This window comes from Oncorhynchus gorbuscha, linkage group LG18, assembly GCF_021184085.1.
Source record: "Oncorhynchus gorbuscha isolate QuinsamMale2020 ecotype Even-year linkage group LG18, OgorEven_v1.0, whole genome shotgun sequence".
In the NCBI taxonomy this organism is placed as follows: Eukaryota; Metazoa; Chordata; class Actinopteri; order Salmoniformes; family Salmonidae; genus Oncorhynchus; species Oncorhynchus gorbuscha.
This window is the reverse complement of record NC_060190.1, coordinates 6801591-6828749: the sequence shown is the minus strand read 5'-3', so window position 1 is coordinate 6828749 and position 27159 is coordinate 6801591. Positions and strand designations below refer to the sequence as shown.

Sequence of the window (27159 nt, the reverse complement as noted above, 5' to 3'; positions counted from 1 at the left end):
GAAGGGGGATACAGTAGAGAGGGATACAGTGTAGAGGGATACCGTAAAGTAGGATACAGTAGAGAGGGATACAGTAGAGAGGGATAAAGTGAAGAGGGATACAGTGGAGAGGGATGAAGTGGAGAGGGATACAGTAGAGAGGGATACAGTAGAGGGATGCAGTGAAGGGGGATACAGTAGAGAGGGATACAGTGTAGTGGGATACAGTAAAGTAGGATACAGTAGAGAGGGATAAAGTGAAGAGGGATACAGTAGAGAGGGATACAGTGGAGAGGGATAAAGTGGAGAGGGATACAGTAGAGAGGGATACAGTGGAGAGGGATACAGTGGAGAGGGATACAGTAGAGAGGGATACAGTGGAGAGGGATAAAGTGGAGATGGATACAGTGGAGAGGGATACAGTGGAGAGGGATACTGTAGAGAGGGATACAGTAGAGAGGGATACAGTGGAGAGGGATACAGTGGAGAGGGATACAGTAGAGAGGGATACAGTAGAGAGGGATACAGTAGAGAGGGATACAGTGGAGAGGGATAAAGTGGAGAGGGATAAAGTGGAGAGGGATACAGTAGAGAGGGATACAGTGGAGAGGGATACAGTGGAGAGGGATACAGTAGAGAGGGATACAGTGGAGAGGGATAATGTGGAGAGGGATAAAGTGGAGAGGGATACAGTGGAGAGGGATACAGTAGAGAGGGATACAGTAGAGGGATACAGTAGAGAGGGATACAGTAGAGGGATACAGTAGAGAGGGATACAGTGGAGAGGGATACAGTAGAGAGGGATACAGTGGAGAGGGATAAAGTGAAGAGGGATTACAGTGGAGAGGGATACAGTGGAGAGGGATACAGTGGAGAGGGATACAGTGGAGAGGGATAAAGTGGAGAGGGATACAGTGGAGAGGGATACAGTGGAGAGGGATACAGTGGAGAGGGATAAAGTGGAGAGGGATACAGTGGAGAGGGATACAGTGGAGAGGGATACAGTAGAGAGGGATACAGTAGAGAGGGATACAGTGGAGAGGGATACAGTGGAGAGGGATACAGTAGAGAGGGATACAGTAGAGAGGGATACAGTGGAGAGGGATACAGTGGAGAGGGATACAGTAGAGAGGGATACAGTGGAGAGGGATACAGTAAAGAGGGATACAGTGGAGAGGGATACAGTAGAGGGATACAGTGGAGAGGGATAAAGTGCAGTGGACTGTAATTAATATTGTGAGACACTGACTAAGTTGCTTCTGATGTCTTTGATTGTTATTGTGACTGTGTGTGTGCATGTGTACGTGCGTGCGTGTGTGTGTATGTTATTTGTCACATGCACAGAATACAACAGGTGTAGACTTACAAGCCCTTAACCAACAATGCCGTTACAAAAAATTGAATTCGTAAAATATTTCCTAAAAAACTAAAGTAAAAAAATATATATAATCTAATCAATCAAAAAGTAGCACAATAAATGTACATAACAATAACGAGTCAATGTGCGGGGGTAAAGGTTAGTCTAGGTCATTTGTAAAGTGACTATGCATAGATAATAAACAGCGAGTAGCAGCAGTGTAAAAATAAGGGGGGGGGTGTCAAAGGGGGAGTGGGGGAGGGGGTCAAATAGTCCATGTGGCCATTTGATTAGTTGTTCAGCAGTCTTATGACTTACGTGACTGGAGTCTTTGACAAATTTTTGGGCCTTCCTCTGACACTGGCTAGTATATAGGACCTGAATATCAGGAAGCTTGGTCCCAGTGATGTACTGGGCTGTACGTATTACCCTCTGTAGCACCTTACGGTCAGATGCCTCTCAGTTGCCATACCAGGAGGCCCATGCTAAATCTTTTCAGTCTCCTGAGAGGGAAAAGGTGTTGTTGTTCTCTCTTTACAACTGTCTTGGTGTGTTTGGACCATGATAGTTTGTTGGTCATGTGGACACTTCAGCTCTTTCAACTTTAACGGGGGCTTGTTCAGCCCACCTTTTCCTATAGTCCACGATCAACTCCTTTGTGTTGCTCACATTGAGGGAGAGGTTGTTGTGGTCTCTGTCCTCCTCCCTATAGGCTGTATCATCGTTGTCGGGGATCAGGACTACCACTGTGGTGTCGTCAGCAAACTTAATGATGGTGTTGGAGTCGTGTTTGGCCACGCATTCGTGGGTGAACAGGGAGTACAGGTGGGGACTAAGCATGCACCCCTGAGGGGTCCCAATGTTGAGGATCAGCCTGGCAGATGTGTTGTTGCGTACCCTTACCACCTTGGAGGCATGTCAGGAAGTCCAGGATCCAGTTGCAGAAGGAGGTGTTTAGTCCCAGGGTTCTTAGCTTAGTGATGGGTTTAGTGGGCACTATGGTGTTGACCACTGAGCTGTAGTCAATTATTATTATTTTTTTTATTTCACCTTCATTTAATCAGGTAGGCCAGTTGAGAACAAGTTCTCATTTACAACAGCGACCTGGCCAAGATAAAGCAAAGCAGTGCGACACAAACAACAACAGAGTTACACATGGAATAAAGAAACATACAGTCAATAGAACAACAGAAAAAGTCTATATACAGTGTGTGCAAATCGCGTAAGGAGGTAAGGCAATAAATAGGCCATAGTGGCAAAGTTATTACAATTTAACAAATTAACACTGGAGTGATAGATGTGGAGATGATGATAAGCAAGTAGAAATACTGGTGTGCAAAAGAGCAAAAAAAGTCAATTAAAACAATATGGGGATGAGGTAGGTAGCTAGATGGGCTATTTACAGATGGGCTGTGTACAGCTGCAGCGATCGGTAAGCTGCTCAGATAGCTGGTGCTTAAAGTTAGTGATAGAGATATACGTATCCAACTTCAGGGATTTTTGCAATTCGTTCCCGTCATTGACAGCAGAGAACTGGAAGGAAAGGCGACAAAAAAGAGGAGTTGACTTTGGGGGATGACCAGTGAGAAATGCCTGCTAGAGCGCGTGCTAAGGGTGGGTGTTGTTATGGTGACCAGTGAGCTGAGATAAGGCTGAGTATTACCTTATAGAGGACCTGGAGCCAGAGGGTCTGCCGCCGAATATGTAGCGAGGGCCAGCCAACGAGAGCATACAGGTCGCAGTGGTGGGTGGTATACGGGGCTTTGGTGACAAAACGGGTGGACTGTGATAGACAGCGTCCAGTTTGCTGAGTAGAGTGTTGGAGGCTATTTTGTAAATGACATCGCCGAAGTCGAGGATCGGTTGGATAGTCAGTTTTACAAGGGTATGTTTGGCAGCGTAAGTGAAGGAGGCTTTGTTGCGAAATAGGGATCCGATTCTAGGTGCAATTTTGGATTGGAGATGTTTAATATGAGTCTGGAAGGAGAGATTACAGTCTAGCCAGACAACTAGGCATTTGTAGTTGTCCACGTATTCTAAATCAGAACCGTCCAGAGTAGTGATGCTAGTCGTGCGGGCAGGTGCGGGCAGCGATCGGTTGAAAAGCATGCATTTAGTTTTACTAGCGTTTAAGAGCAGTTGGAGGCTACGGAAGGAGTGTTGTATGGCATTGAAGCTCGTTTGGAGGTTTGTTTACACAGTGTCCAAAGAAGGGCCAGATGTGTACAGAATGGTGTCGTCTGCGGAGAGGTGGATCAAGGAATCACCCACAGCAAGCAACATCGTTGACATATACAGAGAAAAGAGTCGGCCCGAGAATTGAACCCTGTGGTACCCCCATAGAGACTGCCAGAGGTCCAGACAACAGGCCCTCCGATTTGACACACTGAGCTCTATCTGAGAAGTAGTTGGTGAACCAGGCGAGGCAGTCATTTGAGAAACCAAGGCTGTTCGGTCTGCTGATTGACTGAGTCGAAAGCCTTGCCAGGTCAATGAAGACGGCTGCACAGTACTGTCTTTTATCGATGGCGGTTATGATATCGTTTAGTACCTTGAGCATGGCTGAGGTGCACCCGTGACCAGCTTGGAAACCGGATTGCACAGCGGAGAGGGTACGGTGCGATTCAAAATGGTCAGTGATCTGTTTGCAAATCACTTGGCTTTCAAAGACTTTAGAAAGGCAGGGCAGTATGGATATAGGTCTGTAACAGTTTGGGTCTAGAGTGTCATCCCCTTTGAAGAGGCAGCTTTCCAATCTTTAGGAATCTCTGACAATATGAAAGAGAGGTTGAACAGACTGGTATTAGGGGTTGCAACAATGGCAGCGGATAATTTTAGAAAGAGAGGGTCCAGATTGTCTAGCCCAACTGATTTGTACAGGTCCAGGTTTTTCCAAACATCTGCTATTTGGATTTGGGTGAAGGAGAAGCTGGGGAGGCTTGGGCAAGTAGCTGCGGGGGCTGCGGAGCTGTTGGCCGGGGTTGGGGTAGCCAGGAGGAAAGCATGTCCAGCTGTAGAGAAATGCTTATTGAAATTCTCGATTATCGTGGATTTATAGGTGGTGACAGTGTTTCCTAGCCTCAGTGCAGTGGGCAGCTGGGAGGAGGTGCTCTTATTTTCCATGGACTTTACAGTGTCCCAAAACTTTTGGAGTTAGAGCTACAGGATGCAAATGTCTGCTTGAAAAAGCTAGCCTTTGCTTTCCTAACTGACTGTGTGTATTGGTTCCTGACTTCCCTGAAAAGTTGCATATCACGGGGACTCTTCAATGCTAGTGCAGTCCTCCACAGGATGTTTTTGTGCTGGTTGAGGGCAGTCAGGCCTGGAGTGAACCATATCTGTTCTTAGTTCTACATTTTTTGAAAGGGGCATGCTTATTTAAGATGGTGAGGCAATTACTTTCAAAGAATGACTAGGCATCCTCTACTGACGGGATGAGGTCAATATCCTTCCAGGATACCCAGGCCAGGTCGATTAGAAAGGCCTGCTTGCAGAAGTGTTTTAGGGAGAGTTTGACAGTGATGAGGGGTGGTCATTTGACCGCGGACCTATAGCGGATGCAGGCAATGAGGTAGTGATCGCTGAGATCCTGATTGAAAACAGCAGAGGTGTATTTGGAGGGCAAGTTGGTCAGGATAACATGTATGAGGGTGCCCATGTTTACAGATTTAGGGTTGTACCTGGTGGGTTCCTTGATAATTTGTGTGAGATTGAGGGCATCTAGTTTACGACTGCCAGGGTGATAAGCATATCCCAGTTTAGGCCACCTAACAGAACAAACTCTGAAGATAGATGGGGGCAATCAATTCACATATGGTGTCCAGGGCACAGCTGGGAGCTGAGGGGGGTCTATAGCAGGCGGCAACAGTGAGAAACTTATTTCTGAAGAGATTCATTTTTAAAATTAGAAGCTCGGACTGTTTGGGCATAGACCTGGAAAGTATGACAGAACTTTGCAGGCTACCTCTGCAGTAGATTGCAACTCCTCCCCCTTTGGCAGTTCTATCTACATCTTCTACAGAAAATGTTGTAGTTGGGGATGGAAATCTCAGAATTTTTGGTGGCCTTCCTAAGCCAGGATTCAGACATGGCAAAGACATTAGGGTTGGTGGAGTGTGCTAAAGCAGTGAGTAAAACAAATTTCTGATGTTAACATGCATGAAACCAAGGCTTGTACAGTTACAGAAGTCTATGAACAGCATTCTCACAAGGGTCCTGGTGTGTGCAACACATGTCATGTTGTGTTATGTCCCCCCAACACATCCCCCGTCACAGATCATCTTCATTATTCATTGACTATGCAAGTCACTCATTATCTGGTTTTGATGAGGGAAACAACAGCCTCATGGGACTTCTGCTAGTCCTTGGGGTCCAGGAGGAAGTACACACACAGTCATGTGATCGCCGGTCCCACCCTAAAATATGTCCCCATAGCCCCCCCTCTGTGCCCTGGAATTGGTGCTGAGGGGGAGAGGAGGGAGATTGGGGAGGACATGTCCGGTGAGATTTGTTTGATGTGAGCCACCAGTCTGTATCTCACCAAAGGGGATTTCCCACTCCCCTAGTGCTTGTGTAACTAACAGTGTGCCAACTCACTCGCTGCCTGGACAGTAGCAGATTTTGCCTGCCTGGTTGTTAAGACTTCCTGATAAAGTAGGCCACAGTGAAGAACGCGAAGAAAGCTCAGCAGATTGTGTCAAGATGACTTTGCGCTCCTCAGATGTAGGACATGTAGTCTTTGGTTTGACCTCAATACTCCTCTACCTACCCCTGCACAAGACCTGGTTGAAATATATTTGCACAAGACTTGAGCTGTTCTTGTTTTCGTTGGCCCTGTAGAATAGAATCAATGGAGAAGTCCTACAAGTGTCCTACTTAATCAAAGCTATTCACTTCTAAGTATGTGTTCCATGTACAGATGTAGGATCTTAATTTGATCACTCTTATGTTGCAGAGAATTTTCCTGTGCTGCAGGAAATGCGAATGAGCTTATTGATTTACATAAATTCACTGAAAACCCGCACTAACACACGGCTATATTAACAGTATTGTATGTAGCCTACTTTTGTCCAGCTAATAACCTAACCACCGATCAAGCAACTTTATGGACGAAACATTAAAATCCTGTTTCTGCAGGATTATTTTTACTACAACAGCACTGGTCTAATTAAGATCCTACATATGTATGTCCTAGAGTATACCCCCACCAGACCCCCACCCCAACAGACCTCCAACCCCACTAGACCTCCACCCCCACCAGACCTCCACCGCACCAGACCTCCACCCCACCCCACCAGACCTCCACCCCACACCACCAGACCTCCACCCCACCAGACCTCCACCCCCACCAGACCTCCACACAACCAGACCTCCACCCCACCAGACCTCCACCCCCACCAGACCTCCACCCCCACCAGACCTCCACCCCACCAGACCTCCAATCCACCAGACCTTCACCCCCCACCAGACCGTCACCCCAACAGACCTCCACCCCCACCAGACCTCCACCCCCACCAGACTTCCACCCCACCAGACCTTCACTGCCACCAGACCTTCACCCCAACAGACCCGCACCCCCACCAGACCACCCCACCAGACCTCCACCCCCACCAGACCACCCCACCAGACCTCCACTCCCACAGACCTCCACCCCACCAGACCTCCGCCCCACCAGAACACCCCACCCCACCAGACCTCCACCCCCACCAGACCTCCACCCCACCAGACCACCCCACCAAACCTCCACCCCCACCAGACCTTCACCCCAACAGACATCCACCCCCACCAGACCACCCCACCAGACCTCCACCCCACCAGACCTTCACCCCAACAGACCTCCACCTCCACCAGACCACCCCACCAGACCTCCACCCCCACCAGACCTTCACCCCAACAGACCTCCACCCCCACCAGATCATCCCACCAGACCTCCACCCCCACCAGACCTCCACCCCACCAGACTACCCCACCAGACCTCCACCAGACCTCCACCCCACCAGACCTCCACCAGACCTCCACCCCACCAGACCACCCCACCAGACCTTCATACCCACCAGACCTCCACCCCCACCAGACCACCCCACCAGACCTTCACCCCACCAGACCTCCACCCCCACCAGACCTTCACCCCAACAGACCTCCACCCCCACCAGACCATCCCACCAGACCTCCACCCCCACCAGACCTCCACCCCACCAGACTACCCCACCAGTCCTCCACCAGACCTCCACCCCACCAGACCACCCCACCAGACCTTCATACCCACCAGACCTCCACCCCCACCAGACCACCCCACCAGACCTTCACCTCCACCAGACCTCCACCCCACCAGACCACCCCACCAGACCTTCACCTCCACCAGACCTCCACCCCACCAGACCACCCCACCAGACCTCCACCCCCACCAGACCTTCACCCCAACAGACCTCCACCCCCACCAGACCACCCCACCAGACCTCCACCCCCACCAGACCTCCACCCCACCAGACCACCCCACCAGAGTTTATATAAATTATACTATATATAGTATATATATTACTAGTTTATATAAAGTGTGTTTTAACGGCGCGTTAACGTTTGAATGAAATGAACGACTGATCACATACATTTGGCAGTAGATCGCAGACCTGGGTTCAAACACTACTTGAAATCTTTCAATTACTTTGAGCGTTTTCTCTAGCCAGCCTACAGTTCCTTCCTAGGTGGGGTTTAGAGTTTTGATGATATTCTATTGGCCCATTATGCCAGTCAAGCACAGGTAAAGTATTCAAAATGAGTATTTAAACCCAGGTCTGGTATATACTGTAGAGATATATGCTACTGTATGTGAAGCTCACTTTCAGTGGTGAATCCAAATCCCTAGCCTCTTGTATCAAGAGACTTTCAACAGTCTGAAACAATCTGGACCATATCCCTCTCACACTGTAATGACCTCCCATTCATTATAAAAACTGGGACATGCTATGATAGAAAATGCCAAGTACATTTGAGCCATTGTTTGTGTGTGTGTGTGTGTGTGTGTGTGTGTGTGTGTGTGTGTGTGTGTGTGTGTGTGTGTGTGTGTGTGTGTGTGTGCGTGCGTGCGTGCGTGCGTGCGTGCGTGCGTGCGTGCGTGCGTGCGTGTGTGCGTGTGCACGCGTGCGTGCATGTGTGTACTGACCATGTCCATTTATAAACACTGAGTGTACTAAACGTTAAGAACACCTTACTAATATTGAGTCCATTTTGCGCACAGAACAGCCTCAAATCATCCACAGGGATGCTGGGCCATGTTGACTCCAATGCTTTCCACACTTGTGTCAAGTTGGCTGGATGTCATTTGGGTCGTGTACCATTCTTGATACACACAGGAAACTGTTGAGCATGAAAAACCCAGCAGCGTTGCAGTTCTTGACACACTCAAACCGGTGTCTTGCCCATTGACCCTCTGAATGGCACACATACACAATATATGTCTCAATTGTCTTAAGGCATAAAAATCTTTAACCTGTCCCTTCATCTACGCTGCTTGAAGTGGATTCAACAAGTGACATCAATAAGAGATCTTAGCTTTCAACTAGATTCACCGGGTCAGTCTATGTCATGGAAAGAGCAGGTGTTCCTAATGTTTTGTACACTCAGTGTATGGAACGTTTCTCTGAAGGCAGTGAGGTGATCATCCAGGTATCTTGTCAAGACCACTCAGTGTTTCTACTATACATACCGTGGACCATAGAGTCTAGATAGAACACGTTGAGGAGTACTATATATAATATGTCTAGGCCAATGGAACTCAGCAGTGTAATTAAGACTGTGGTATCCTGTGTTCCAATCCTGGGATTCGACAATGCAAGTAGGAGATGAACTACAAACTAGAAGGAAGCTGGTTTCAGATCCCATGTACCCTCTCCTGCCGTTGTGCCCTTGAGCAAGGCACTTGCTGCTAAATGTGTAGCTGCAGGGGTGCTGTTCTGTGGTCGGCTGAAGCTGTGCTCCTACCCAAAATGTGTGTGTTGTGTGTTTGTGTGTTGTCTTGGGAAGCAGGAGTGGGAGTGGAGGAGGGAGCAGATGAAGAATTTCTGTCTCTGCAGATGGACTAATAAATGACTATTCAATATGCTACTCTACTGTCAGACTACGATCGCATGTCAGCTGAAGGTTTACCATCGCCGAACAGCATGAGGATGGCCAGGTCCACTGCTCTCTTCCAGCCAGAGTCCTTCTGGATGGCGATGCCGTAACCGGTGGTGGCGAACACCTTCCCGCTGCCAATGGTCACCAGTTTACAGCCCTCGTCCCTCCCGGCCATGTAGTTCAACACAGCAGCATCGTAGATGAAGGCATCCAATTTACTGAGCAGGAGTAGGGAAGGAGATAGTGGAGGATAGTTTAGTGGTCAGTACTGGTCAGGCAAAGTGTTAGTAATTGTAGATATTGGTTATTTTCAGGGTTAGGAGTTTTTTCCTGATCGTATGACTGAACCAGTAAAACTCCCAGAGTTTTCCTGGAGAGGTCACATGATCTGGAAAAAACTGCAGGGCCTAGTAATGAGAGATATACTGAACAAAAATAGAAAGGCAACATAAAACAAGTTACAGTTCATATGAGGAAATCAGTCAATTAAAATAAATTAATTAGTCCCTAATCTATGGATTTCACATGACTGGGAAAACAGATATACATCACAGATATCTTTAAAAACAATGGGCCTCACAATGGGCCTCAGGATCTGGTCACGGTATTTCTGTGCATTCAAATTGCCATTGATAAAATGCAACTGTGTTCATTGTCCATGCCATATTCCCACCGCCACCATGGGGCACTCTGTTCACAACGTGGACATCAGTAAACTGCTTGCCCACATAGCATCAAACACAGGGTCTGCAGTTGTGAGGCCAGGTGGATGTACTGCCAAATTCTCTAAAACGTCATTGGAAGCGGCTTATGGTAGAGAAATGAACATTAAAATGATCTGGCAACAGCTCTGGTGGACATTCCTGCAGTCAGCATGCCAATTGCACGCTCCCTCAAAACTTGGGACATCTGTGCAATTGTGTTGTGTGACAAAACTGCACATTTTAGAGTGGCTTTTTATTGTGCCCAGCACAAAGTGCATCTGTGTAATGATCATGCTGTTTAATCAGCTTCTTGATATGCCACATCTGTCAGGGGGATGGATTATCTTGGCAAATGAGAAATGCTCACTAACAGGGATGTAAACAAATTTGTGCGCAAAATTGAAGAGAAATAAGCTTTTTGTGCATACAGAACATCTCTGGGATCTTTTATTTCAGCTCATGAATCATGGGACCAGCACTTTACATGTTACGTTTATACTAAGTAAGTGACCTATGACAGGTTTAGGTGACAAACCCACAACTCATCAACTCCCCAATGGCTACAGCATGTTAGTGGTACACACCCCTGCAGACAAACCATTTTACAATACCAATGGCTAGCTAGCAGTTCAACCAGCTCCCTCCCAACCAAGCCAAAAGAAGAGAAACACACAGATGGCTATATGAAGCTCTAGTGTTCTAATCCACACTCGCACATTCTTAATTCTTGGAAAGGAAGAAGGGAGGAGACCCTCACATCAGATCAGCTCTCAGCCTCCACCAACCACCACCAGGCTGTTGCTTGCTGCTATTCTGAGCTAAGGAGCAGTGGCAGGCAGCAGCAAGCAACAGCAGCAGCTTTGCTAGCTTCCCACCCACCAACACTCCCTCCCTCCATCCCCTACATCCATCCCTCTCTCACCTGTTCTCCCTCCATCCCTCCCTCTCCCTGGCCCGGCCCTCCCCTCCCCTCCCTTCCCCTCCATCCCTATCTCTCTCTCCTCTCCCTAACCCTCCACCCATCCTCCCCTCTTTTCCCTCCCTCTCCCTGGCCCTCCCCTCCCCTCCCCTCAATCCCTCTCTCTCTCCTCTCCCTAACCCTCCACCCATCCTCCCCTCTTCTCCCTCCCTCTTTTCCCTCCCTCTCCTTCTCTCACCCTCCCTTGAGGCTTGCCAGGGCCTCGTTCACGTTCTTCTGATGGAAGCTGGTCATATACTGGTGCATCTCCGGGTAATTGTTGCGGATGTTCCGTTCCGTGCTTCCGTTGGGCACCGTTCCGAAACGGAATGGCGGGGAGAAGGCGTTGGGTTTTTGGAACTGTGGGGTGGGGGGGTTCCGGAAGAGAAGAGAAAAAGAGAGAAAATTGCATGGGTTGGTGTGGTGAGGTGGACAAGGCATCGGGTTCCATCAAATGCTCCTAATGCATTGTGCTTCTGGACTGACCGGAAATGAATCTGCTTGGAAAACATATGCAACGCTGGGCACATACAAGCAGGTGAAGGCACGCGCGCACGCGCGCACACACGCACACGCACACACACACACACACACACACACACACACACACACACACACACACACACACACACACACACACACACACACACACACACACACACACACACACCTTATTGTCACTGAGGCCTGACACCTGATCCACATACTCCTCCTGGATCATGAAGGCAGCCAGGTTGGCAGTGTAGGAGGCCAGGAAGATGACAGCGAAGAAGGCCCACACCGACACCATGATCTTACTGGTTGTGCCTTTAGGGTTCTGGACGGGAACAGAGTTGTTGAAAACCAGGCCCCACAGCAGCCAGATGGCCTTGCCGATGGTGAAGGAGGGGCCACCAGGCTCTGGGGAAAGAAAAGAGGGATGGGGAGAGGAAGTCACGAGAGAGGGAGGGAAAGAGGGAGAAGAGAGTTGATTGGTTTGGTGGCCCAATTAAAAAAGCACTTAATTTAATAGTCCTGATGTTGGCTTTTTGTTATGGGGCCATTGATCTGAGGTAGGTTATGTTGTAGGTGAAAGCAATATGGTGGACACTTGTCCTTCTGCCTGCCAATGATCATGAACAAAAGGAGAGGAGAGAAATCCTGTTGGGAAGTATTGGGACGTAAAGCCAGTTGGCTCCTGCTATACCAGGCTCCACTGTAGCAGAATCAGAACTGATGCCCTGGCTGGCTGTCTGCACTCACATCCATGGGATGCTTGGAGAGAGGGACAGAGAGGGAGAGAGAGAGACAGTGAGAGAGAGAGTGTGAAGGATGGAGAGAGAGGAGAGAGAGAGAGAGAGAGGGAGGGACAGAGAGAGAGGGAGGGAGAGAGAGTGAAGGAGGGAGAGAGAGAACGTGAAGGATGGAGAGAGAGAGGGAGGGACAGAGAGAGAGAGGGAGAGAGAGAGAGTGTGAAGGATGGAGAGAGAAAGAGAGAGAGAGGGAGGGACAGAGAAAGAGAGAGAGAGAGAGAGAGAGAGAGAGAGAGAGAGAGAGAGAGAGAGAGAGAGAGAGAGAGAGAGAGAGAGAGAGAGAGAGAGAGAGAGAGAGAGAGAGAGAGAGTGAAGGAGGGAGAAAGAGAGAGTGCAAGAGAGAGCAAGAGAAGGAGGGTGAAGGAGGGTGAAGGTGGGGGTGGATGGGTGTCCAAAAGGCTACAATTATGCTACAGCTGCAGCAACAAGCAATACAATACAACACGGTGTGTGCGTGTGCGTGTGTGTTTGTGTGTGCATGTGCGCTTAACACGGCTTACATAACCTGTATTGGAAGTCATTAACTCATGATACCGTGGGCGCGTAAACAGCAGAGGAACCAACATCTCTCTCTCTATCCCTCTCTCTCTCTTCCTATCGCTCTCTCCCTCTCTGCTTTCTACAGTGGTTACAGTGAATTGTAGTGCATTATACAGCACCAACAGACAGTGTAGATAACCCACCATTACCCTGCCCTGCCTGGCTCATCACTACACACTTATCCCCCTGTCACCAATATAAAGCAACAACCCAAAAAGCAGGGTGGATATAAAACTCCTATGATGTTATCTTGAGTGGGCTGGAGTGGTGGAATGTTAATGCATTCCTCTGCATTGTATATGGAGCCAGAGAGGGTGTGAAGAAGAGAAGTGCCGTGTAAAATAGAATCCCGCTGCTGCCGTGGGAACGGAAACCGTTGATTTTGTGTTTTGAGGTGTTGGGAACATTATTAAATTCTGTGGGTAGTGTCATAAACATTCTGTCACAACTTTTGTTTTTCTGTTTTCGTTTTCAACACAATGGACCTGTAGAAAATGTTTAACGGAATGGTAATGGTGGTGGTTGATGTGAAGAGTAACCTTCCCTGAGACCTGAAGACCTGCGTTAGCTCCCCAAGCCAATGCCTAGCCTTTAGCTCGGCGGGTTAACACAATCTTGTGTCGTACAGGAGACCCAGCATCAAACCCCAGTCGGTGTATTGGGAAACAACATGATGTCTTTAGGTACAGGGAGACTTGTTGCTAGTGCTTAATGATGCCCAAGGCATTCTGTTATTGTGTAATGATGATGATGTTAGATAGGTTTTCATTTTAATCTACAGCTCCATCTATAAGAAAAGCTATTATTGTATTGTTCGTCCTAATGACTAGATGGCTCTGTCCTGATGACTAGATGGCTGTGTCCCAAATGGCACCCAATTCCCTATATAGTGCACTACTTTTGACCTTTGAGCCCTGGAAAAAGTGCATTACATAGGGAATTGGGTGCCATTTGGGACACATCCTATATGTGTTTCATTTAAAGAGTGTGGCGGGAGTGACTGAGGTGTCCTCCTTATATTGAGTGGAAATGTTTCAATGTGTTTCATTTCTCAACCTTGGCTGCCTGCTGCCTGGCTGGTGATAGAGGGGAAGAGAAAGGTGTTCAATTGACAAGTTCTCTCTCTCACTCTTTCTCTGTTTGTTTGTGTTTGTGTGTGTGTGTGTGTGTCCTCTCTCTCACCTCGTCCGTCTGCCAGGCAGCGGTTGTAGCCGACCGGGCTGAAGTACTCAAACACAAACACAGCAATCGCCGACACGAGTAGCAGCATCACAAACATCATCACCCACACGTCCGCACTGAACGGCTCTGAGAGAAGAAGATAGAGAGGGAAAGAGGAAGAGAGAGAGAGAGAGAGAGAGAGAGAGAGAGAGAGAGAGAGAGAGAGAGAGAGAGAGAGAGAGAGAGAGAGAGAGAGAGAGAGAGAGAGAGAGAGAGAGAGAGAGAGAGAGAGAGAGAGAGAGAGAGAGAGAGAGAGAGAGGGAGAGAGGGAGGGAGGGAGGGAGGGAGGAAGGAAGGAAGGAAGGAAGGAAGGAAGGAAGGAAGGAAGGAAGGAAGGAAGGAAGGAAGGAAGAGGGAGGGAGGGAGGGAGACAAGGCTGGTAAAATTAAACAAATTCATCAATGACCAAGTAGGTAATGGTATTATTGTGTGTGCGCGTGTGTGCTTATTTACCATGTCTGTGTCTGTGTGTGTGTGGTTATTTACCATGTCTGTGTTTGTGTGTGCTTATTTATCATGTCTGTGTGTGTGTGCTTATTTATCATGTCTGTGTGTGTGTGCTTATTTATCATGTCTGTGTCTGTGTGTGTGTGTGCTTATTTACCATGTCTGTGTGTGTGTGTGCTTATTTATCATGTCTGTGTGTGTGTGTGCTTATTTACCATGTATGTGTGTGTGTGTGCTTATTTATCATGTCTGTGTCTGTGTGTGTGTGCTTATTTATCATGTCTGTGTCTGTGTGTGTGTGTGCTTATTTACCATGTCTGTGTGTGTGTGCTTATTTATCATGTCTGTGTGTGTGTGTGTGTGTGTGTGTGTGTGTGTGTGTGTGTGTGTGTGTGTGTGTGTGTGTGTGTGTGTGTGTGTGTGTGTGTGTGTGTGTGTGTGTGTGTGTGTGTGTGTGTGTGTGTGTGTGTGTGTGTGTGTGTGTGTGTGTGTGTGTGCTTATTTATCATGTCTGTGTCTGTGTGTGTGTGTGCTTATTTACCATGTCTGCGTGTGTGTGCTTATTTGTCATGTCTGTGTGTGTGTGCTTATTTATCATGTCTGTGTGTGTGTGTGTGTGTGTGTGTGTGTGTGTGTGTGTGTGTGTGTGTGTGTGTGTGTGTGTGTGTGTGTGTGTGTGTGTGTGTGTGTGTGTGTGTGTGTGTGTGTGTGTGTGTGTGTGTGTGTGTGTGTGTGTGTGTGTGTGTGTGTGCTTATTTATCATGTCTGTGTCTGTGTGTGTGTGTGCCTATTTATCATGTCTGTGTGTGTGTGCTTATTTACCATGTCTGAGTGTGTGTGTGCTTATTTATCATGTCTGTGTCTGTGTGTGTGTGTGCTTATTTATCATGTCTGTGTGTGTGTGTGCTTATTTATCATGTCTGTGTGTGTGTGCTCATTTATCATGTCTGTGTTTGTGTGTGCTTATTTACCATGTCTGTGTGTGTGTGCTCATTTATCATGTCTGTGTCTGTGTGTGTTTGTGCTTATTTATCATGTCTGTGTGTGTGTGCTTATTTATCATGTCTGTGTGTGTGTGCTTATTTACCATGTCTGTGTGTGTGTGCTTATTTATCATGTCTGTGTGTGTGTGTGTGCTTATTTATCATGTCTGTGTGTGTCTGTGTGTGTGTGCTTATTTATCATGTCTGTCTGTGTGTGTGTGTGCTTATTTATCATGTCTGTGTCTGTGTGTGTGTGTGCTTATTTATCATGTCTGTGTGTGTCTGTGTGTGTGTGCTTATTTATCATATCTGTGTCTGTGTGTGTGTGTGCTTAGTTACCATGTCTGTGTGTGTGTGCTTATTTATCATGTCTGTGTGTGTGTGCTTATTTATCATGTCTCTGTGTGTGTGCTTATTTATCATGTCTGTGTGTGTGTGTGTGCTTATTTATCATGTCTCTGTGTGTGTGCTTATTTATCATGTCTGTGTGTGTGTGTGCTTATTTACCATGTCTGTGTGTGTGTGCTTATTTATCATGTCTGTGTATGTGTGTGTGTGTGTGTGTGTGTGCTTATTTATCATGTCTGTGTCTGTGTGTGTGTGTGCTTATTTACCATGTCTGTGTGTGTGTGCTTATTTATCATGTCATGTCTGTGTGTGTGTGCTTATTTATCATGTCTGTGTATGTGTGTGTGTGTGTGTGTGTGTGCTTATTTATCATGTCTGTGTCTGTGTGTGTGTGTGCTTATTTACCATGTCTGTGTGTGTGTGCTTATTTATCATGTCTGTGTCTGTGTGTGTGTGTGTGTGCTTATTTATCATGTCTGTGTGTGTGTGTGCTTATTTACCATGTCTGTGTGTGTGCTTATTTATCATGTCTGTGTCTGTGTGTGTGGTTATTTATCATGTCTGTGTGTGTGTGCTTATTTACCATGTCTGTGTGTGTGTGTGCTTATTTATCATGTCTGTGTGTGTGTGGTTATTTATCATGTCTGTGTGTGTGCTTATTTATCATGTCTGTGTCTGTGTGTGTGTGTTATTTATCATGTCTGTGTCTGTGTGTGTGTGGTTATTTATCATGTGTGTGTGTGTGTGGTTATTTACCATGTCTGTGTGTGTGTGTGTGTGTGCTTATTTATCATGTCTGTGTGTGTGTGCTTATTTATCATGTCTGTGTCTGTGTGTGTGTGTGCTTATTTATCATGTCTGTGTGTGTGTGCTTATTTACCATGTCTGTGTGTGTGTGTGCTTATTTATCATGTCTGTGTGTGTGTGCTTATTTATCATGTCTGTGTCTGTGTGTGTGTGTGCTTATTTATCATGTCTGTGTGTGTGTGTGTGCTTATTTATCATGTCTGTGTCTGTGTGTGTGTGTGCTTATTTATCATGTCTGTGTCTGTGTGTGTGTGTGCTTATTTATCATGTCTGTGTGTGTGTGTGGTTATTTACCATGTCTGTGTGTGTGGTTATGTAGCCTACTGAGTGTGTGTGTCCAGGAGAATCCAAATAGGTCCGATCAGGTTAGCAATGAATAACTTCAATCAAACCCCCTGTCACCCGTGGAGGGGGAAGGAAATAACTAGTGGGGATTAACAACTCACGTCCTGTTGTAAATCAAGGGAGAAGATCTAGGCCTGTGCTTTCCAAATTCGCCAAAGAAACGTGCTTTGTCTCAACAGACCTTTTTCCCGCCGAAACTCTAACACGTTCAAAAGTGAATACTGGAACAATATTTCTAATGCAAAACGTGGGGAATCATCAGAGGCAATCTACAGAACACTAATGTTATTTTGTGATGTAATTAAAAATGTTAAATGGAAATATTGTAACTTGGAAAGTATACCCACTATATATATATATGAAGTTTTCATACTATGCCTTGTGCATGTAATATGAAAAATTATGAAAGTGTTTTTGTTAAGAGAGGGATGTGATGTGAGAAGCTATAAGATATAATTGTTTTCCATAACTTTGCACCATTAGTAGTTTCCACCCCGAAGTGAGGTCAGGGAGAATGTTAGCCAGCTGGAGCCGGCCCTTTCGAGCAAAAGGTATAAATGATGGGTTAAGCAAAAACAGAAAAGCGTGAAGCTGCAGATGCACATTTAAAGTGGATTGAACTTTGAAACTCAACACGAGGTGGAGACGATAAACTCACCTCCCGGACAATCACTGGTATGACTGATTAGCTGTCCTAAGTAAAGTTAAGTAGGACCATCCTGTTACTCAAACCATCGAATTACACTACTCTGATCACCCCACTGCGAAACCATCGATACGGCAGCTAGCCTATCTTCAAAGAAGCATCTTCAAGAGTGAATGGGAAGGAAAATTCAACTCTTGGAGTTCTGTTCAGGACAATACGACAATTCTACGAAGAAGGACAACAGTAGAAGACTTGTTGGAACCATTTTGGACAATCAGAGCCTTACAAGTGTGCCATGAAAAGGCCCATTCAAAGATTGCCCTGTTCAACGAGAGATCCTTGGCGAACCCAGGCATTTCACATGAATACATTCACAATTTCTTACTCAAAGCGGGCAGTGGTTCGTGTGCAAAGTATATGATTACTGTATGTGAGAGTAGTTGCTGAATGTACCAATGTTAAGTGTCTCTGTCCCTCTCCATCTCTGCTTTAACAGACATCCATGTTGTTGTCATTCTGCTAGGGATCTGTTTTCAGTGTATTAATGTATTTCAGTCTCCAGGCAAATGCTGGTGCAGAGTGTGTATTTTTATCATGTGTTCCCATTTAATTAGTTAACAAATAAATGATGAAACCAATTTGTGTAATACTGAATCATAAGTAAGGCTCGGGTATTTGCAGATGCAAGGAGGTTACGAGTGTTCAAAATAATGATATAATACAAGGTTATGATTAATAAGTTGACTGTTTATAGATGTGATAGGTGATGTGATGACTCTTTAAAGAACCACTCTCATGGTGCCCCAGACCCTAATGAGTTAATTGTGACATGAATAATTTAATTGGGTAACAATTAAACATAGTTAGCTAATTAGATAAATCACAGTCTTCAGAATAATGTTAAAGTCAAGTCACGACATATGGATGTGAGGCATCTCCATCAACACCAGGTGCCAGTGGTACTCTGATTCTCACCAAGGAAGGCGGAGGGGGAGACAGTGCCGTTGCTACGGGAGACCAGGACACTGATCCCCGTCTCAATGAAGGGCACGGAGAAGTCAATGACCTCGGACCTCTCCGCGTTGATGGTGAGCGACCCCACGGCCATGTGGGCCTTCTTCTGCTCCACCTGAGTCAATGAGAGAGACAGGGTCAACGGGAGGTCATTTTGGATCTGATACAAAACAGGACCGAGAGAAACAGCGAAGGAGCAGGAAACTGGGTTACTACTTTATACTACAACTGTAGACTACTGTATATCAATGAGAGGTCACCTTTTCCCTTCACATACACTGCCATTTTAGATCTGATACGAAACATGACTGTGAAAAATAATGAAGGAGAAGGAAACTGGGTTACTACATTGTATAGTGAATCACTACTACAACTGGAAAACGCTCTGTTCTTGCCACAAACCTTTCCCTCCCCTGCTCTCTCTCCCCTATATCCTAATCCCTCCCTCCCTCCCTCCACTCACTCACTCACTCACTCACTCACTCACTCACTCACTCACTCACTCACTCACTCACTCACTCACTCACTCACTCACTCACTCACTCACTCCCCTCCCTCCCTGCTCTGAGTCTCTACAGGTATATTTAGCTGTTAATACCTGAGGCCTTGGGCAGTGTATAAAAGTGGGCCACACAGGGTAAACACATAGCAGAGTGAGCATGAATTATTCCCTCCCCTCTGCTCTCTCCCTCTTCTCTCACTCCTCCTCCAGATGTTTTTCATTTGTTTGTGCCCATTTCTCTCTCTCATTTACCTTTGGCTCCCTCCTTCTCTCCTATCTAAATGAAATCATTAGCCGCATACTTGGATGATGAGCACAGGCATGCCTGTGCATTTGCATAAGCCGGGTGTGCCTACGTTGACACGTCTCCCTGTCGTTTTACTACAGAATCCAGTCAAAGGTTTTATAATGCCAGAGGAATCCATTCCTCAGCATCTCTGTCCCTGATATACAAACACAACATTGATCAGTTGTCAGGCAAGGCTACACGTTTCTTCGTCCCACCCGCGGTCGTTTAACTTGGACATCCTTTCATAGAGGATGCAGTACAGTGCTGTATCTAACACGTGCTATGTGATTTAATATGGGAATTAATGCCGGCGAGGTAGGGGCTTTCCCTGAGGCTCTTCCCACTGCTAACTCTCCCTCTCTGAGTCTGATGAAGAGCCTCCTCTCCTCTTCTCTCCCAGACTTGAAATGAGCGGATCAAAGCCCCCCGCAGGCTAGGATATGGAGGCAGTCAAATCAGACCTGCTGGGTTCAAATAGTATTCATCTTCTGTCAAAATACTTTGTGCTGCGCTCAATTGAGCTTGTCTGGCACGATAGAAGCAATAGAACAGTCCCGCACGTGCAAACCCCGCCCTCCTAGCACTTCAGGCAGGCTCAATCAATCAAACAGTCAAAGTATTTGAACACATTTCCAATACTAATCGAACCCAGATCTGGAAATAAGGAGATAAGAGTCAGAACGCCAAAAGAGAAAAAAAGAAGAAGAAAAAAAGGGCCAAAGAGAGTCAGTGAGAAAGAACGGACAAACTCCCACCTCCCCGACCATTCCATTCCAGGTGCCGTTGATCTTCTTGCCGTGCTTTCCGTTGGTGACCAGGTAGAGGTCATAGGTGAACTTGACCTGCTTGGCAATCTTCTTCAGGATGTCGATGCAGAATCCTTTACAGCAGCGCTTGGTGTACTGGCCAGGTACTGTCTGATTGCTGAGAGAGAGATTTTCTTATTCATTTTCCCTTTTGTACTTTAACTATTTGCACATAGTTACAACAATGCATATAGACATAATATGACATTTGAAATGTCTTCATTATTTTTGAGTGTAATGTTTACTGTTATTTTTTAAATTGTTTAATTCACTTTTATTTATTATCTATTTCAGTTGCTTTGGAAATGTAAACATATGTTTGACACAATAAATACCCTTAAATTGAAAATTGAAATTGAAACAGAAGGAGAAAAAAACAGAAGGAAGAGGATAAGAGAGAGAGGGAGGAAGAGGGAGACAGAGAGAGAGAGGGAGAGGGAGACAGAGAGAGGGAGGGAGAGGGAGACAGAGAGAGAGAGAGAGGGAGAGGGAGACAGAGAGAGGGAGACAGAGGGAGACAGAGAGAGGGAGAGGGAGACAGAGAGAGGGAGACAGAGGGAGACAGAGAGAGAGAGAGGGAGAGGGAGACAGAGAGAGGGAGGGAGAGGGAGACAGAGAGAGAGAGAGAGAGGGAGAGGGAGGAGAGAGAGAGAGAGAGAGAGAGAGAGAGGGAGAGGGAGACAGAGAGAGGGAGGGAGAGGGAGACAGAGAGAGGGAGGGAGAGGGAGAGGGAGACAGAGAGAGAGAGAGAGAGAGGGAGGGAGAGGGAGACAGAGAGAGGGAGGGAAAGGGGGAATGACAGAGAGAGAGGTAGAGTGAGACAGAGAGGGAGAGAGAGAGGGAGAGGGAGGGAGAGGGAGACAGAGAGAGGGAGGGAGAGGAAGACAGAGAGAGGGAGGGAGACAGAGAGAGAGAGAGGGAGGGAGAGGGAGACAGAGAGAGGGAGGGAGAGGGAGAATGACAGAGAGAGGGAGGGAGAGGGAGAATGACAGAGAGAGGGAGGGAGAGGGAGACAGAGAGAGGTAGGGAGAGGGAGACAGAGAGAGAGAGAGAGAGGGAGAGGGAGACAGAGAGAGAGAGAGAGAGGGAGACAGAGAGAGGGAGGGAGAGGGAGACAGAGAGAGGGAGGGAGAGGGAGACAGAGAGAGGGAGGGAGAGGGAGACAGAGAGAGAGAGGGAGAGGGAGACAGAGAGAGGGAGGGAGAGGGAGACAGAGAGAGGGAGGGAGAGGGAGACAGAGAGAGGGAGGGAGAGGGAGACAGAGAGAGGGAGGGAGAGGGAGACAGAGAGAGAGAGAGAGGGAGAGGGAGACAGAGAGAGAGAGAGAGGGAGAGGGAGACAGAGAGAGGGAGGGAGAAGGAGACAGAGAGAGGGAGGGAGAGAGAGAGAGAGGGGGAGAGGGAGACAGAGAGAGGGAGGGAGACAGAGAAAGGGAGGGAGGGAGAGGGAGACAGAGAGAGGGAGGGAAAGGGAGACAGAGAGAGGGAGGGAGAGGGAGACAGAGAGAGAGAGGGAGAGGGAGACAGAGAGAGGGAGAGGAGAGGGAGACAGAGAAAGGGAGGGAGGGAGAGGGAGACAGAGAGAGGAGGGAGAGGGAGACAGAGAGAGGAGGGAGAGGGAGAAGACAGAGAGAGAGAGGAGAGAGAGGGAGACAGAGAGAGAGAGGAGGGAGAGGGAGAAGGAGAGAAAGAGAGGTAGAGGGAGACAGAGAGAGAGAGGGAGAGGGAGACAGAGAGAGAGAGGGAGAGAGAGACAGAGAGAGGGAGGGAGAGGGAGACAGAGAGAGGGAGGGAGAGGGAGACAGAGAGAGGGAGGGAGAGAGGAGAGAGAGAGAGGGAGGGAGAGGGAGACAGTAAGAGAGAGAGAGAGGGAGAGGGAGACAGAGAGAGAGAGGGAGGGAGACAGGAGAGAGGGAGGGAGACAGAGAGAGGGAGACAGAGAGAGAGGGAGACAGAGAGAGGGAGACAGAGAGAGGGAGGGAGAGGGAGACAGAGAGAGGGAGGGAGAGGGAGACAGAGAGAGGGAGGGAGAGGGAGACAGAGAGAGAGGGAGGGAGACAGAGAGAGAGAGGGAGAGGGAGACAGAGAGAGGGAGGGAGAGGGAGACAGAGAGAGGGAGGAGAGAGAGAGAGAGAGAGGGAGAGGGAGACAGAGAGAGGGAGGGAGAGGGAGACAGAGAGAGGGAGGGAGGGAGAGGGAGACAGAGAGAGAGGAGGGAAAGGGAGACAGAGAGAGAGGGGGGAGAGGGAGACAGAGAGAGGGAGGGAGGGAGAGGGAGACAGAGAGAGGGAGGGAGAGGGAGACAGAGAGAGAGAGAGAGAGAGAGAGAGGGAGAGGGAGACAGAGAGAGAGGGAGAGGGAGACAGAGAGAGGGAGGGAGAGGGAGACAGAGAGAGGGAGGGAGAGGGAGACAGAGAGATGGAGGGAGAGGGAGACAGAGAGAGGAGGGAGAGGGAGACAGAGAGAGGAGGGAGAGGGAGACAGAGAGAGGGAGGGAGAGGGAGACAGAGAGAGGGAGGGAGAGGGAGACAGAGAGAGGGAGGGAGAGGGAGACAGAGAGAGGGAGGGAGAGGGAGACAGAGAGAGGGAGGGAGAGGGAGACAGAGAGAGAGAGGGAGAGGGAGACAGAGAGAGGGAGGAGAGGGAGACAGAGAGAGGGAGGGAGAGGGAGACAGAGAGAGGGAGGGAGAGGGAGACAGAGAGAGGGAGGGAGAGGAGAATGACAGAGAAAGAGAGGGAGAGGGAGACAGAGAGAGAGAGGGAGGGAGAGGGAGAAGACAGAGAAAGAGAGGTAGAGGGAGACAGAGAGAGAGAGAGGGAGGGAGAGGGAGACAGAGAGAGGGAGGGAGAGGGAGAGACAGAGAAAGAGAGGTAGAGTGAGACAGAGAGAGAGAGGGGGGAGAGGGAGAATGACAGAGAAAGAGAGGTAGAGTGAGACAGAGAGAGAGGAGGGAGGGGGAGACAGAGAGAGGGAGGGAGAGGGAGAAGACAGAGAAAGAGAGGTAGAGAGGACAGAGAGAGAGAGAGAGGGAGGGAGAGGGAGACAGAGGGAGGGAGGGAGAGGGAGACAGAGAGAGGGAGGGAGAGGGAGAATGACAGAGAAAGAGAGGTAGAGTGAGACAGAGAGAGAGAGGGAGGGAGAGCGAGAATGACACAGAAAAAGAGGTAGTGTGAGACAGAGAGAGAGAGAGGGAGGGAGAGGGAGACAGAGAGAGGGAGAGAGAGGGAGAGGGAGAGAGAGGGAGGAAGGGAGAGGGAGACAGAGAGAGGGAGGGAGAGGGAAACAGAGAGAGAGAAAGGGAGGGAGAGGGAGACAGAGAGAGGGAGGGAGAGGGAGACAGAGAGAGGGAGGGAGAGGGAGAGGGAGACAGAGAGAGAGAGGGAGGGAGAGGGAGACAGAGAGAGGGAGGGAGAGGGAGACAGAGAGAGGGAGGGAGAGGGAGACAGAGAAAGGGAGGGAGGGAGAGGGAGACAGAGAGAGGGAGGGAGAGGGAGACAGAGAGAGGGAGGGAGAGGGAGAATGACAGAGAAAGAGAGGTAGAGTGAGACAGAGAGAGAGAGGGAGGGAGAGGGAGAATGACAGAGAAAGAGAGGTAGAGTGAGACAGAGAGAGGGAGAGGGAGACAGAGAGAGAGAGGGAGAGAGAGACAGAGAGAGGGAGGGAGAGGGAGACAGAGAGAGGGAGGGAGAGGGAGACAGAGAGAGAGAGGTAGAGTGAGACAGAGAGAGGGAGGGAGAGGGAGACAGTAAGAGAGAGAGGGAGGGAGAGGGAGACAGTAAGAGAGAGAGGGAGGGAGAGGGAGAGAGAGGGAGACAGAGAGAGGGAGACAGAGAGAGGGAGACAGAGAGAGGGAGACAGAGAGAGGGAGGGAGAGGGAGACAGAGAGAGGGAGGGAGAGGGAGACAGAGAGAGAGGGAGGGAGAGGGAGACAGAGAGAGGGAGGGAGAGGGAGAGAGAGAGGGAGAGGGAGACAGAGAGAGGGAGGGAGAGGGAGACAGAGAGAGGGAGGGAGAGGGAGAGAGAGAGGGAGAGGGAGACAGAGAGAGGGAGGGAGAGGGAGACAGAGAAAGGGAGGGAGGGAGAGGGAGACAGAGAGAGGGAGGGAAAGGGAGACAGAGAGAGGGAGGGAGAGGGAGACAGAGAACGGGAGGGAGGGAGAGGGAGACAGAGAGAGGGAGGGAGAGGGAGACAGAGAGAGAGAGAGAGAGAGAGGGAGAGGGAGACAGAGAGAGAGGGAGAGGGAGACAGAGAGAGGGAGGGAGAGGGAGACATAGAGAGGGAGGGAGAGGGAGACAGAGAGATGGAGGGAGAGGGAGACAGAGAGAGAGAGGGAGAGGGAGACAGAGAGAGATAGGGAGAGGGAGACAGAGAGAGGGAGGGAGAGGGAGACAGAGAGAGGGAGGGAGAGGGAGACAGAGAGAGGGAGGGAGAGGGAGACAGAGAGAGGGAGGGAGAGGGAGACAGAGAGAGGGAGGGAGAGGGAGACAGAGAGAGAGAGGGAGAGGGAGACAGAGAGAGGGAGGGAGAGGGAGACAGAGAGAGGGAGGGAGAGGGAGACAGAGAGAGGGAGGGAGAGGGAGACAGAGAGAGGGAGGGAGAGGGAGAATGACAGAGAAAGAGAGGTAGAGTGAGACAGAGAGAGAGAGGGAGGGAGAGGGAGAATGACAGAGAAAGAGAGGTAGAGTGAGACAGAGAGAGAGAGAGGGAGGGAGAGGGAGACAGAGAGAGGGAGGGAGAGGGAGAATGACAGAGAAAGAGAGGTAGAGTGAGACAGAGAGAGAGAGGAGGGAGAGGGAGAATGACAGAGAAAGAGAGGTAGAGTGAGACAGAGAGAGAGAGAGGGAGGGAGACGGAGACAGAGAGAGGGAGGGAGAGGGAGAATGACAGAGAAAGAGAGGTAGAGTGACACAGACAGAGAGAGAGGGAGGGAGAGGGAGACAGAGGGAGGGAGGGAGAGGGAGACAGAGAGAGGGAGGGAGAGGGAGAATGACAGAGAAAGAGAGGTAGAGTGAGACAGAGAGAGAGAGGGAGGGAGAGCGAGAATGACACAGAAAAAGAGGTAGTGTGAGACAGAGAGAGAGAGAGGGAGGGAGAGGGAGACAGAGAGAGGGAGAGAGAGGGAGAGGCAGAGAGAGGGAGGAAGGGAGAGGGAGACAGAGAGAGGGAGGGAGAGGGAAACAGAGAGAGAGAAAGGGAGGGAGAGGGAGACAGAGAGAGGGAGGGAGAGGGAGACAGAGAGAGGGAGGGAGAGGGAGAGGGAGACAGAGAGAGAGAGGGGAGGGAGGGAGGGAGACAGAGAGAGAGAGGGAGGGAGAGGGAGACAGAGAGAGGGAGGGAGAGGGAGACAGAGAGAGGGAGGGAGAGGGAGACAGAGAGAGAGAGAGGAAGGGAGAGGGAGACAGAGAGAGGGAGGGAGAGGGAAACAGAGAGAGAGAAAGGGAGGGAGAGGGAGACAGAGAGAGGGAGGGAGAGGGAGACAGAGAGAGGGAGGGAGAGGGAGAGGGAGACAGAGAGAGGGAGGGAGAGAGAGACAGAGAGAGGGAGGGAGAGAGAGACAGAGAGAGAGAGGGAGAGGGAGACAGAGAGAGGGAGGGAGAGGGAGACAGAGAGAGGGAGGGAGAGGGAGACAGAGAGAGGGAGGGAGAGGGAGACAGAGAGAGGGAGGGAGAGGGAGACAGAGAGAGGGAGGGAGAGGGAGACAGAGAGAGAGAGGGAAAGGGAGAGGGAGACAGAGAGAGGGAGGGAGACAGAGAGAGAGAGGGAGGGAGAGGGAGACAGAGAGAGTGAGGGAAAGGGAGAATGACAGAGAAAGAGAGGTATGGTGAGACAGAGAGAGACAGAGGGAGGGAGAGGACCACAGAGAGAGAGAGGGAGAGGGAGACAGATTTAGGGAGGGAGACAGAGAGAGAGAGAGAGAGGGAGGGAGAGGGAGACAGAGAGAGGGAGGGAAAGGGAGAATGACAGAGAGAGAGGTAGAGTGAGACAGAGAGAGAGAGAGGGAGGGAGAGGGAGACAGAGAGAGGGAGGGAGAGGGAAACAGAGAGAGGGAGGGAGACAGAGAGAGAGAGAGGGAGGGAGAGGGAGGGAGAGAGAGGGAGGGAGAGGGAGAATGACAGAGAAAGAGAGGTAGAGTGAGACAGAGAGTGAGAGAGGGAGGGAGAGGGGGACAGAGAGAGGGAGGGAGAGGGAGACAGGGAGAGGGAGGGAGACAGAGAGAGAGAGAGGGAGGGAGAGGGAGACAGAGAGAGGGAGGGAGAGGGAGAATGACAGAGAAAGAGAGGTAGAGTGAGACAGAGAGAGAGAGGGAGGGAGAGGGAGACAGAGAGAGGGAGGGAGACAGAGAGAGAGAGAGGGAGGGAGAGGGAGACAGAGAGAGAGAGGGAGAGGGAGAATGACAGAGAAAGAGAGGTAGAGTGAGACAGAGAGAGAGAGAGGGAGGGAGAGGGAGACAGAGAGAGGGAGGGAGACAGAGAGAGGGAGGGAGACAGAGAGAGGGAGGGAGACAGAGAGAGGGAGGGAGAGGGAGAATGACAGAGAAAGAGAGGTAGAGTGAGACATAGAGAGAGAGAGGGAGGGAGAGGGAGACAGAGAGAGGGAGGGAGAGGGAGAATGACAGAGAAAGAGAGGTAGAGTGAGAAAGAGAGAGAGAGAGGGAGGGAGAGGGAGAATGACAGAGAAAGAGAGTAGAGTGAGACAGAGAGAGGGAGGGAGACAGAGAGAGGGAGGGAGACAGAGAGAGGGAGGGAGAGGGAGAATGACAGAGAAAGAGAGGTAGAGTGAGACAGAGAGAGGGAGGGAGACAGAGAGAG

The 27159-nt window shown here is 49.3% G+C and overlaps 1 pseudogene; it reads right to left on the bottom strand.

Moving 5' to 3' along the window:
* LOC124004086 overlaps positions 1-27159 on the bottom strand; it is a 174822-nt pseudogene that overhangs the window by 11090 nt on the left and 136573 nt on the right.